General features: G+C 40.7%; 1 long non-coding RNA gene across 1 annotated transcript in view; it reads right to left on the bottom strand.

Moving 5' to 3' along the window:
- The window catches only part of LOC135104505 (uncharacterized), a 126,532-nt gene that overhangs the window by 48,186 nt on the left and 65,846 nt on the right, over positions 1-12,500 (bottom strand). Inside the window, exon 2 of the long non-coding RNA XR_010270461.1 lies at positions 6,426-6,520. This is a non-coding gene — a long non-coding RNA (uncharacterized LOC135104505). The remainder of the gene's footprint in view (positions 1-6,425; positions 6,521-12,500) is intronic.

Here is a 12,500-nt window from a genome sequence, read left to right on the forward strand (position 1 = left end):
ATAAAAAAAAGAAAAATAGAAAAAATCATACCACCCCCCGTTCAATCTTCGTATGCAGAAAGAAAGTGATATTTATTGTGCTATGGCACAGTAACAACAGCAAGAGAGCCGTGAACTAGGATCGAAATCACAATCTTTCCGCGCTAGCCGTGCACGGCACCATTGTAACACTGAACCACCCGGTCCCCACGAGGCAAGATTAAAAATATGCTGTGAAAAACAACTACGGGAAAATAAAAAGTGTATAAAAAAATCTGCAACGTCCTCTTTAGGTAGGAACACACCGTCTACCTCCATCACCGAGCCCATACCATGCTATAAGTTCCTCTTTTATACACACGCATTGACTTATCCTGGAGCACTACACTCCTTTCCGACACCCACACAGTCTGTCACACTTGCATGACGTCAACAATCACCGAGAATTTAGGATTCTCCTTTTTAGAAGACTAAGACAGCACGTGTGTGTGTGTGTGTGTGTGTGTGTGTGTGTGTGTGTGTGTGTGTGTGTGTGTGTGTGTGTGTGTGTGTGTGTGTGTGTGTGTGTGTGTGTGTGTGTGTGTGTGTGTGTGTGTGTGTGTGTGTGTGTGTGTGTGTGTGTGTGTGTGTATGTGTGTGTGTAAAGGAAGACCCAGCACCGATTCCATCACGGAGAGGAAAGGCACGTGTATGCCACTAACGAGAGAACACAATATTGTTGAGTGCAAGTGTTGGAAATGTGAGTAAGAACACGACCGATGAGAGAATCATCTCAATGATCTACCACGGACGCGGCTTCCTCGTTCCTTCGTGATTAAATCTTGATAACTCCCCACAAGAGTCTTCGCAAAGATGTAGTGGAAATCATGTTCCGCTCAAGAGGAATCTGAATCAGTTAGCAAAGTCAGTAAAAACAAACTTCACTACTGAATCTTCTTTGTCAATGGAAACTTAAGGACTCCCGTACCTTCAGGTGTCGTTTGTCCAAGTAAAGACAAGACGCAACCCTCCACCGTGTCCTAAATATCTGTCCATTTTTTCCACCAGTCCATCTTCTGTTATTTAATTACTCATCCCTCTCCGCCAGACTAATTAAAGCAGCGCTGTGGAAAATGTGTCTTCTGAACTATTCCTAAAATTCACAGTACCACGTTTTGATGTTGGTTTTACTTCACCCTTGTAGCAAGTTTACCCTTCAAAATGCCTTACAAACGAACACTGTTTCAATAGAGTGAAAATAAAGAGCATTCACTTCATCACTGTCTCTCTCTCTCTCTCTCTCTCTCTCTCTCTCTCTCTCTCTCTCTCTCTCTCTCTCTCTCTCTCTCTCTCTCTCTCTCTCTCTTCAACGCTGACGCAGTGTTGCATCACCGGCAAGCTTCTATCGCACCATTTTCATGATATCATTCACAAGCCAAGTGCCGCCACCTGCACCCCGCCGTCTCCCTTGCAATTCCAATGTACTGAACCCACTAAAGTATTTCTTTATGCTTATTTATGATGCAGAAGTTAACCGACACCACCTCCCTTTTAAGTTCTTCACAAATAAAAGCAGAAAAATTCTACTTATATTTATGCATTTGTCCATTTTCTTGTTGAGCTGTGTTCGCTTTTCACCGTTTATTAGATGTTTTCCTAACCATGCTGGCAAGTACGTTTCATTTTATTTATCGGCCGCGTCTTGGGTGTGTGCTCGGCTCGCCTGCAATTTATTTTTCTTAGGGATTAAAAGTTTTCCTCGATGAAGGCTGTAAATTTTCTTCTGCAAGCATTTCTGTGGTAATGTGCGCCTTTCCTTTCGTAATACTACTCCTTACTCACTCCCCCTCCTGCCTCTTACTCAACGTTACTCGCCCTCTTCTTCTTTTCATCCAAAACTCCTCTTCAGTTCCTCCTCATCACATCACTTTTGTCCTGAACCTGCTTTTCTCTATTCATGCCGCTGCTGCTTCTTCGCTTCCTTCTCTTCCTTCTTCTCCTTCTCTTTCCCTCCTCTCAATCTTTACTAACCTCTTTCTCTGGACCCTCCACCTCCTCTTTCACTCTTTATTTCTCTCCACTTACGCCCTCAAACCCACTCTCCCTTTCTCTGGACGTGTTTATCTTTCTTCGTCTTTATCCATATTACCGCATCTTTCTCCGTCTCTCTCTCTCTCCACTTTAGCTTTATTTTCCCCACCCTTCTTCCTTGTATTTAATCCATTTATGTTGTTTTATCTTCCCCCACTCCATTTGTTCTTTTTTTCCGTCACTCGCCGCTAAATTTTCCCTCGCTGCAGTGTTCATCTCCTTAGTCTGTCTTGTATTCATGTTCTCTTTAATATGTCATCTGCTTTCCAACGTGTATTGCTTGCCTTTCCAATGACACGTGCGTACCTCATTTTATTTTTTACCTTAAACTACCAAGGATGTCTTTTTTATTATTATTAGTATTTTTTTTTTTTTTTTTATCCTCGATGTCTTCATCTCTGTTCATACTTAAATCATATATCTCCACTAATTTCGTGTTTTTACTTCCTTCCTGAGATATTTTCTTGTTTTGTTTTGTTTTTCCTTACAGTATACATGATTTGCTCCGTGTGGGGGTTTCTTTTCCTTCCCTCCTTCCTTTTTATTTCCTTTCTCTTCTTCTTACCCTTCATTCGCTGTTTATGCACTTTTCCCTATTTCCCTCCTTTCCATCAGCTTGTTCTTCTTTCCCGTAATATTTATTTTTCTTCTACTTCTTCTTTTCCTTCTTTCATTACTCTTCGTTTCTCTTTTTTTAACTCACTATTATTTCAATCATCCTTTTTTTGTATTCTCTTTTCTTCTGACTTCCAATATATATTTTACTTTTCTTCCTTTAATTCTTCTTTTCTCCTCTTCTTCCTTCTTCTCCTCTCGTTTGTGTACATTCTCTTCTGTATGAGAGGTGTTCTTCCCTTCTCTCTTTCTTTGTCTCTCTCTTTTCTCCTAATATCTCCATTTTTCCTCCTCCAGTATTTTTCTTCCACCTTCTCCCGTTACATTCCATATCCCTCATGCGGGAGTTCTTCCCTTCTTTCTTTTCCTTCTTTCTCTTCCTCCAACTCTTACTTTCCACCATTCTTCTCCTCCATCCCTTTCTTCCCTCCTTTCTCTTCTTTCTTCTCACTTGCCGCTACCCTCCATTCATCAAGGACCGGGCGTGGTCTAAGTTAGAGGCTCCACAAACCTCATTTTTCATCCCGCAGCGAATTATTCATGCCTTCTGATCCCTCCTTAATAGCTTGACAAAGGAGCCAGGCTGGAAAAATAGCAGTGGCGGTGCCGAGGGTTTGTGGTTGTGCTGGTAAGGCGGGTGTTGGTGGTGTTCCTAATGGCGTTGTTACAGGGACGCTGATGTGAGAGGGGGGAAAAGAAAGAGAGAGAGAGAGAGAGAGAGAGAGAGAGAGAGAGAGAGAGAGAGAGAGAGAGAGAGAGAGAGAGAGAGAGAGAGAGAGAGAGAGAGAGAGAGAGAGAGAGAGAGAGAGAGAGAGAGAGAGAGAGAGAGAGGGTGTTGACTGAGGCTCATATTTAGAAAGTGGGTTTTTTCTTTAATTGATATTATCTTGTTGTTGTTGTTCTTATTATTTTTTTGTTATCATCATTATCATCATTATTATTATTATTATCATTATTATCATTATCATCACTATTATTATTATTATTATTATTATTATTATTATTATTATTATTATTATTATTATTATTATTATTGTTGTTATTATTTTTTGTTATTATCATTGTTATTGTCAATATTATTATTATTATTATTATTATTATTATTATCATTATCATTATTATTATAATTATTATTATTATTATTATTATTACCATTATTATTAATATTATTATTGCTGTTGTTGTTGTTGTTGTTGTTGTTGTTGTTGTTGTTGTCTGGATTACTACAAAAAGGAATAAAAAAATCGTTTAATTACCGCTCCACAAAAATACTAATAAATAAAATATATATATATATATATATATATATTATATATATATATATATATATATATATATATATATATATATATATATATATATATATATATATATATATATATATATATATATAGATATATATATATATATATATATATATATATATACGTATATATATATATATATATATATATATATATATATATATATATATATATATATATATATATATATATATATATATATATATATATATAATACTTATATATATATATATATATATATATATATATATATATATATATATATATATATATATATATATATATATATATATATATATATATATATATATATGTATGTATGTATGTATTTGACGAAACATGTGTGATATCAGAGAGCTGTGTGTGAAACATACTAGTTTCGTAATACTCGCATTAACTCTTGAAGTGATCCAGATAACTTTTTTTTTTTTTTTTTTGTACAATAATATATCACAAGTTAAGTGACGAAGTACAAAAGGCATAATCACTGTTAAAGAATTAATGAGAACTGTTATGTAACACGAAAGCCCGGTGCTTCATCAGTACACTGTTTTTGATTCCTGCTTGCAAGAGATTCTTCATTTATAAGTCACTGATTCTGTATCCGGTATCCGATATTCTTTCCCTATATTTTTATATCCAATTCCACATCTGTACAAGAAATGTTGAAAAGTGTAATTATCGCGTGATATTATATTTATGTATTGTTATTCTTTATGTTCTTGTATTCACTGATAATCAAATTTATTCCTAAAAATATTATTTAAACTTTTTTTGTAAACACCATATATTTCATTTACAAAAGATAGTAATAAAAAATGAGCTTTAACGCAGAATGATTAATTGTATAGACATGGAACCTCAGTACTTTTTTTGACCCTGCTGATAAAGTTTCACCTAGCATTCTGTCTATTTACACTACTGGCATTTCAGGTTTATCTGGTGATTCTCCCTTTCACGAAGGTTAAGGGGAAATGTTAAAGTTTCTCCACCTTTGAGTACACGCATTACCAAAGTCTGGGAGTACATAACCACCTGCTGCCAGTATTATCTTGCACCTCACTGCATGGAGAGGTGCTCTCGTGTCGCTGGTAAAGGAGCGCAAAGTTTGCTCCACACTGTATATTTGTAAGAATATTTAAACAGATCATAACTGGAGATTGGCATGAAAAGTGTATTAGGTCACGAAAATGTGATCTAATTTTGTCTTTCTGTTTGTCTCTCTCTCTCTCTCTCTCTCTCTCATCTCTCTCTCTCTCTCTCTCTCTCTCTCTCTCTCTCTCTCATCTCTCTCTCTCTCTCTCTCTCTCTCTCTCTCTCTTTGTCTCTGGAGGGCTGCGGGATTCTTTTCAGCGCCATAATACATGTTTAACATTGCTGTGAATCCTCATTACTACACCACCAAAAAATAAAAAATAGTGTTGCGTAGATGCGAAATTTTCGTAACTTACAACGTCGAGTGAATGCCCACGTAAATGAGTGCTATGCTTAGACGTGTAATTTTGAAGAGCATCTTTATATTTTCCGATTACATAATATTTTCCTATTACAACTTCTATAATTTCATCAATACATTAATGCTGCTTACAAACATACATTTTTTTTTCTGCCTGATTATTTTTAGATTCAAAATTCTCACCGAAAAAAAAAAATTCTCGTGAGTCGAAGTCTTCAGTGGAAAAAAGGCATCCACCTTCAAAGAAAATTGGTAAAATGTCCGAAAGATATTATTTAATCTCGCATGCTGACAGGCACGGCTTGGGCACTGTAATGCATTCCAGGCCACATTTAATATTATTTTTTTTTTTTTGTGTGTGTGTGTAGAGAGAGAGAGAGAGAGAGAGAGAGAGAGAGAGAGAGAGAGAGAGAGAGAGAGAGGAGAGAGAGAGAGAGAGAGAGAGAGAGAGAGAGAGAGAGAGAGAGAGAGAGAGAGAGAGAGAGAGAGAGAGAGAGAGAGAGAGCATGTACGAAGACTAAAAGTTTGTTATAAGACCTATGAAACCTAATCCTGTGCTCTTCCTGATTCCGATGAAATTCATCATATTTTAACTTTTGAATATCTTCCCATTACAGGGAGGTATATTGCTGAACACTTCAATACGACGCCAAAGATAAATAAATTATCAGCTCCAGCACGCTACGTATTCACAGGAGAGCACGGGGAAAGGAGGTGCAACATATAAACTTAGTGTTTGTCTCGCACAAACTTTACTCTTCAGTGGAAGGCAATAAAGGTAGTATAAAAATGTCCTTCAAAAATCCTGACGTCACTTGACTTCAAGGTCCCAGGAACAAAGACGCCCTGATAACTGCCTGACAGAATCACGTCTTCCTCGTTAATCTTCGCCGAAAAAATAAAACAAAAATATCACAAACGCAAATGTCAGCATAGAACACATGCGAGGAGCTAAATATAGAAGGAAAAAAAAAAGTAAGGACGTAGGAAGCTAAAAATACCTTACTCCTGGACAGGGCGTAATGGTTTCTGTACTGCCGTCAGAGAGCTGCTGGTGTTGTTAGTGGATCTCAGTTCGCGACACACCTCCACCGGCCTGGGGAGTGAAAGACAGGAAGTTACAAGAAATAAGGACTGCGCGTGTCTCGTTCAAGTTACAGAGGAAGAAATAAAATAGAGAAAATGTTTACACTGAGGATAAATGATAGTCTCACCTGACTCACCCCGGCGGAGGAGGGCACAAAGAACAAAAAGGGACAGACACACACACACACACACACACAGGCACTTTCCTCCATAATAAGTTACTTTTATTAGGGTATTACTCACTGAAATACGCACACTTTGCCCCTCTCCCCCCGATAAAAAGTACGTCCATGTCGATTTATACTTATGTTTCCTTCAGGTGAACTGTCCTGGGTACACAGAGGTGTGGCAGTCCCCGTCATGCTGCGTCACATTTTCCCTGCACACTGCGCCACACTCTCTCCATGCTGCGTCACGCTCCCTCCATGCGTCCGCTGCCGAGTCACACTTTCCCTCCACGCTGAGCCACACTCCCTCCATGCTGCGTCACACTCCCTCCACGCTGCATCACACTCCCTCCATGCTGCGTCACATTTTCTCCATGCCGCGTCATACTTTCCTTCCACACTGTGCCACACTCTCTTCATGCCGCGTCACACTCCCTCCATGCCGCGTCACACTTTTCCTTCACGCTGCGTCACACTCCTTACACGTTGCGACACACTCCCTCCATGCCGCGTCACACTTTCACTCCACGCTGCGCACACTCCCTCCACGCTGCGTCACACTCCCTCCATGCTCCTTCACACTCTGCCTCCACGCTGAGCCACATTCCCTCCACGCCGCGTCACACTCCCTCCATGCTGTGTCACACCTTCCCTCCACCCCGCGTCACACTCCCTCCATGCCGCGTCACACTTTCTCTCCACGCTACATCACACTCCCTCCAGTCTACCACACTCCCAGCGGGTATGTTCCTGATGTTCCCCTTTGCGGTTTGATGTCCAGGTTTTTGTTCTGCTTTTTACTGATGTTTGTAAACACCACAAGTTTAGAGATAAAATCACCCAACAAGCGAGGAAACATTTAAGCGTCAGTGTCATCCGCGCCGACAGTAATTGTAGCGCTGCATGACGGTCGGCCATGCTGTGAAATCAGAGCTGATGAATGTTCACCAAATGTGCCTGCCACTCGATGTCACTCGCACAACCCTGAGGCGCTAGCTGACAGCTAGAACATAATGTGACATTGTATACTCTCCATAAACAAATAATGTCTAGATGTGTCAAGAGGAAAACCTGAGGCTCCGCAGACTTTCAAACTGATTATAATAGGCGAGAAAGGACAGCAACTTTGACAGTATCCTATTATGCATTTCTCACTTCACTTTAGACGAAACATGATGGCTTTTTGTAAACACTTCATGACATACGGAGAGAAGACCTGAGCCGCGGATCTTGCGACGGTGACTACAGTACCTGTGTCAGCTCCTGTCTCCGACTACTGCAAAACCCGCGAAAGAGAGACGGCGCATCTATCAGTTTACATCTCTTGAAACTTTTATTGTTACATTTTATAAGAAAAGTGATCGCTTATTCATCCTTAAAACATTTTATTTCACTTATAAGTGTACACTAGCCCACCAAACTCATTCCCCCACCAACACCTCACAAGGTAAATACACTCCCCGCGACTCCTGCTGACCGATCTGAACTAATCTAAATTAACCCAACTCAACTCATCACCGGACAACTTCGTGGTTCAGTTTAATATGGCTTAATTTTAGGCATACCACCGAACTCCACCCGAAAACCAATATTTACCCACAAGTTGTGAGGGAGACTTGTGTATACACCAAACGAAGAGGTCCAGAGCACGAGGGCTAGGCGTGGAGTAAGGGGATGTGCGTAGGGTGAGGGGAATGTTATGTGGGGGATGAGGGGAATGTGTGTCGGAGGGGATGAAGGAAGTGTATGTTGAGGAGAGGGGAACAGTGTTAGAGATGAAGTGTGTGGGGAGTGTGTGTGTGTGTGTGTGGGGAGTGGGTGGGTGGGCGGGTGTGTCAGGTGGATGGGTGGGTGTGGGTACGAGCACTGTACATATGGTGTGGGAGGAGTATGAAGGCTGACAGAACTACGCATAGTACGTAACTGAAGTTCATTAATTGAGTACAGTTTACCCCAGTAACAATGGTGTCGAATGTCGCCGCACGTCACAATTATCCAAAAACAAAAGCCTGGAGGGAAGAACGTGTGACTGTGTAGATAAAAGAGACACGAAAAAAACGTAGAAAGGACCACTTATGCCGCGACTTTACTGGGGACAAGGATGGCGCTTATAACGAACCCTCTAACCTTCAAACCCCCGCTCCACCATACACACACACACCACGTCCTCGACAGTGGCAGGAAAATAGTGCGTCCCCGACCGAGAATTAGAGCTTTCGGTTTTGGGAGAGTCTTTCCAACGTGTCCTGCATCAAAATAGCCGATCTCTCTCTCTCTCTCTCTCTCTCTCTCTCTCTCTCTCTCTCTCTCTCTCTCTCTCTCTCTCTCTCTCTCTCTCTCTCTCTCTCTCTAATGGTAGGTCCTCTGAGTATTTACCGATAGGAACCAAACGTGCCATTTCAATTCATATTAATTTTTCAACCGCATGTAATATTCCCTGCTCTCCCTCCTTCCTTCCTTATCCCTCCCTGCCCTGATCCTCCTATTTTTCTTCTTCACTTTTCCCTGCTCTTCTTTTTTCCCATTTCGCCATTCCTTAAGTGCCTCTTCCTCCTTCCCTTCCTCTCCCTTCCATCCCTTGCTTCTCCTATAAGAGGGTTCTTCTCTCTTATATATTGGAATTTCTCAGTCAGATATTAATAGCTTCATCGTTTTTCCTCTTTCTCTTTCTCTCGTTCTGTTCATCGTTATTAGTTTCGCTACTCCCTTCATGCATTAAGGGTCAAAGTTACGACCCCTGCAGCCATCCCCATCAAACGTAGCTCATCATTGCGCCATCGCCCCTCGCACTGACGTCAATTCTATTACCATTAGTTCTCTGTCATGACCATCACTGCAATTACCGGCATTATAGCCAATACTGCCACATTTGTACCATCATCACCAGCATCATAATGATCACTACGATTACTGTATAATTATATTAACTGTCTTTTTTTTATTTCTTCCTTTTCCTCGCATTTCTCCTGCTCCTTCAATTTCTCTTACTTGCTATCTCACTGCTCCTCACAAACATCCAAAAGAAGATTAGTCAGATTTATGGATGGGGACGATAGGCGGAAATAAGTGCGTATGTTTCATACAGAGACCGCCACGTGTAGGCCTGATGGCTTCTTGCAGCTTACCTTATATTTTCTTATCTTCTTATGTTCTTATTCCTGTAAGGATCTATATGTTTGCTGTTGTTTGTTCTTCTTTTGTGTTTTTTTTTCTTCTTCCTCCACTCCTCTTCCTCCTCTTCCACTATCACACCCACCAATCACACAATACAACACACATTACACCGTCAAAGAGAAAGTTCATCTTATTCTCGCTGCCACAGCAATCTTACAACACTTATCTGTGTATCTCGTCCTCGGACCTTCTCTTCATGTCTGACTCTCCTCCTTCTCCTCCCCCCCTCCTTCTCCTCCTTCTCTTGCTCCTTCCCTCCCTTTATTGATAAAGTTGTCCTCCTCCCCTCCCCCCACCCTCATCTCTCAGCCACATCGCTCTCCTGACAACGTTACTAAGGGCGTCTGTCTGTTATCTTTCCTATCTCTCGCGACGTGTCCAGTCCCGCTGCACTTCTTCCTTTGTTCCCTAACGAGTAAATCTTCCATTCATGTCTCGCTGCTCTCGTCCGTTCCCTAAAATCCAGTTGTTATCTTATCTCAGGGCGTCAGGGGAGGATGGTTAAAACAGATGACTCTTTGCTTCCCCCCTCGCCGCGGAAAGGAATTTTTTTTCGCCACCCTTCGCCTCTTCCAGCGGACTTGACGAACTGCTGTATTTTCAACGCGAACCTCGGTGACGTGTTTCCTTCCCATGGGCATCGCATCCTCGCATGTCACGACCATGCCTCCCCCTCACCCCCACAAAAAGGAGAGAGAGAAAAAAAAAAACACCAAGAGAAGGTTAAAAATGTGGACGCGACCTATTAAAAGAATCCTAATTAGTTTCGTCCGCTATAAATTTTGGGCAGTACTTGAAAGGAAAGAAAAGAATAAAAATAGAAAAAAAATATATGATGGAAAAAATGTATGATGGAAAAAGTGCAGATTAGGTTTACGCTTCTGAGGACACGAAGGAGCCAATGTGTCCTCGTGTGGAATGAAGAGAGGGAGGGAGGGAGGGAGGGAGGGATGGAAGGAAGAAAGGAAGGAAATAGGAAGGAAAGAGGGAAAAAGGCTAGGAAGGAGTGACGAAAAAAGTGACGTAAGCTGTTAACAGAAAAAAAAGAAAAACACTGTTTGGGATAAAATGTCGAGAGAGAGAGAGAGAGAGAGAGAGAGAGAGAGAGAGAGAGAGAGAGAGAGAGAGAGAGAGAGAGAGAGAGAGAGAGGAGAGAGAGAGAGAGAGGAGAGAGGAGAGAGAGAGAGAGAGAGAGACCAATTGCTCTATGTATGTAAATCAAACATTTTTCGAAACAAACAAATGCAACAACATATGAAACAAAACCAGAACCAGGAAATGAAGAAGCAACTGTACTACTCCTACTTTTTTACACACACACACACACACACACACACACACACACACACACACGTTGATGGTCACGTTCCCAGGAAACAAAGGAGAGGTAATTAAAGTGCAGCGCGACATGACGAGAGAGCCAAGTCGACACAATGAACGAATGGTAGGACAGTATAATTTTTCTTCCACAATAAGAAAAAAAAATGCAAAAAAAAAAAAAAACGAATCTAAAGCAGAGAAAAAAAAAAAACTCACTTTCAATTTCTTTCACTAATCTTTACTCATTATTATTATCCATCCACTGTAATTCTCCCGTCCTGTTCTCATTATCTTATCGTGTCTTCCTCTTTTCGCTACATATGACTGTACAGGTTCATTCATTTGTTATTCTCCTTTTAATCCCTAAATCATCATCAAGTCCGTAAATCCGTTTCTTCAGGTATTTATCATCATCATTAAACGCGTAATATGACTTGCGTCTTTCATTATGGAGACGAAAATACCACTGGTTAAGCCTTTAATTCCACCTTGTTCTCTCCTCATACGTGAGAGAGAGAGAGAGAGAGAGAGAGAGAGAGAGAGAGAGAGAGAGAGAGAGAGGGGGGGGGAGGGGAGAATGGAGGGAGTGCAAGGGAGTTCATAGCGGTAAGACAAGTATTAGTGAGGATGAAGAGTAATGAAGCCATTGTACATTTTAACATCTTAACATTTTATTTAGGAAGTGGGAGGAAGTTACAAAGAGAGGGAGAAAAGATATAGAATGGAAATATAGAAATACATTGATGGTTAGCAGACAAGATATGAAAACTAAGGTAATTCAGAAAAAATAAATAAATGAAATAATTCACAGGAAATTACGTTCTATGACAATTTTATTTTGATATAGATTTGATTTTGACAAACCAAGACTATTTCCTTTGGAGTTTGAATAATATAATTTTCCTTTTCTCAATAAACTAATGTTACCACAAGGTTTGATACAATCCTGTTATCATTATTTATTTCGAGCGTGAAATTGAGGTTACGTTATATGACACTGCGTAAAGAATTATGTATTTTACCCACCCAACACACACACACACACACACACACACACACACACACACACGAATGCTACCCTTCAAACCATATGATTAACACAACACACACCAAAACAGTAACCCACCATAACCCACACATCATAAACACATTTTTCAAGAAAGGGCAGACAGGTGTTGAGCGCGTAATTAGCGAGACCAAGTTACCTTTCCTCAGGCGAGCGAGCCCTCAACACGCCACAGCCCTTCACTGCACACCACGGCACCTCAGCTACTCAGGAGGAGGAGGAGGAGGAGGAGGATATAGGAGGAGGAGGATGTAGGAGTTAGT

This window comes from Scylla paramamosain, chromosome 10 (genome assembly GCF_035594125.1).
Source record: "Scylla paramamosain isolate STU-SP2022 chromosome 10, ASM3559412v1, whole genome shotgun sequence".
Classification (NCBI taxonomy): Eukaryota; Metazoa; Arthropoda; class Malacostraca; order Decapoda; family Portunidae; genus Scylla; species Scylla paramamosain.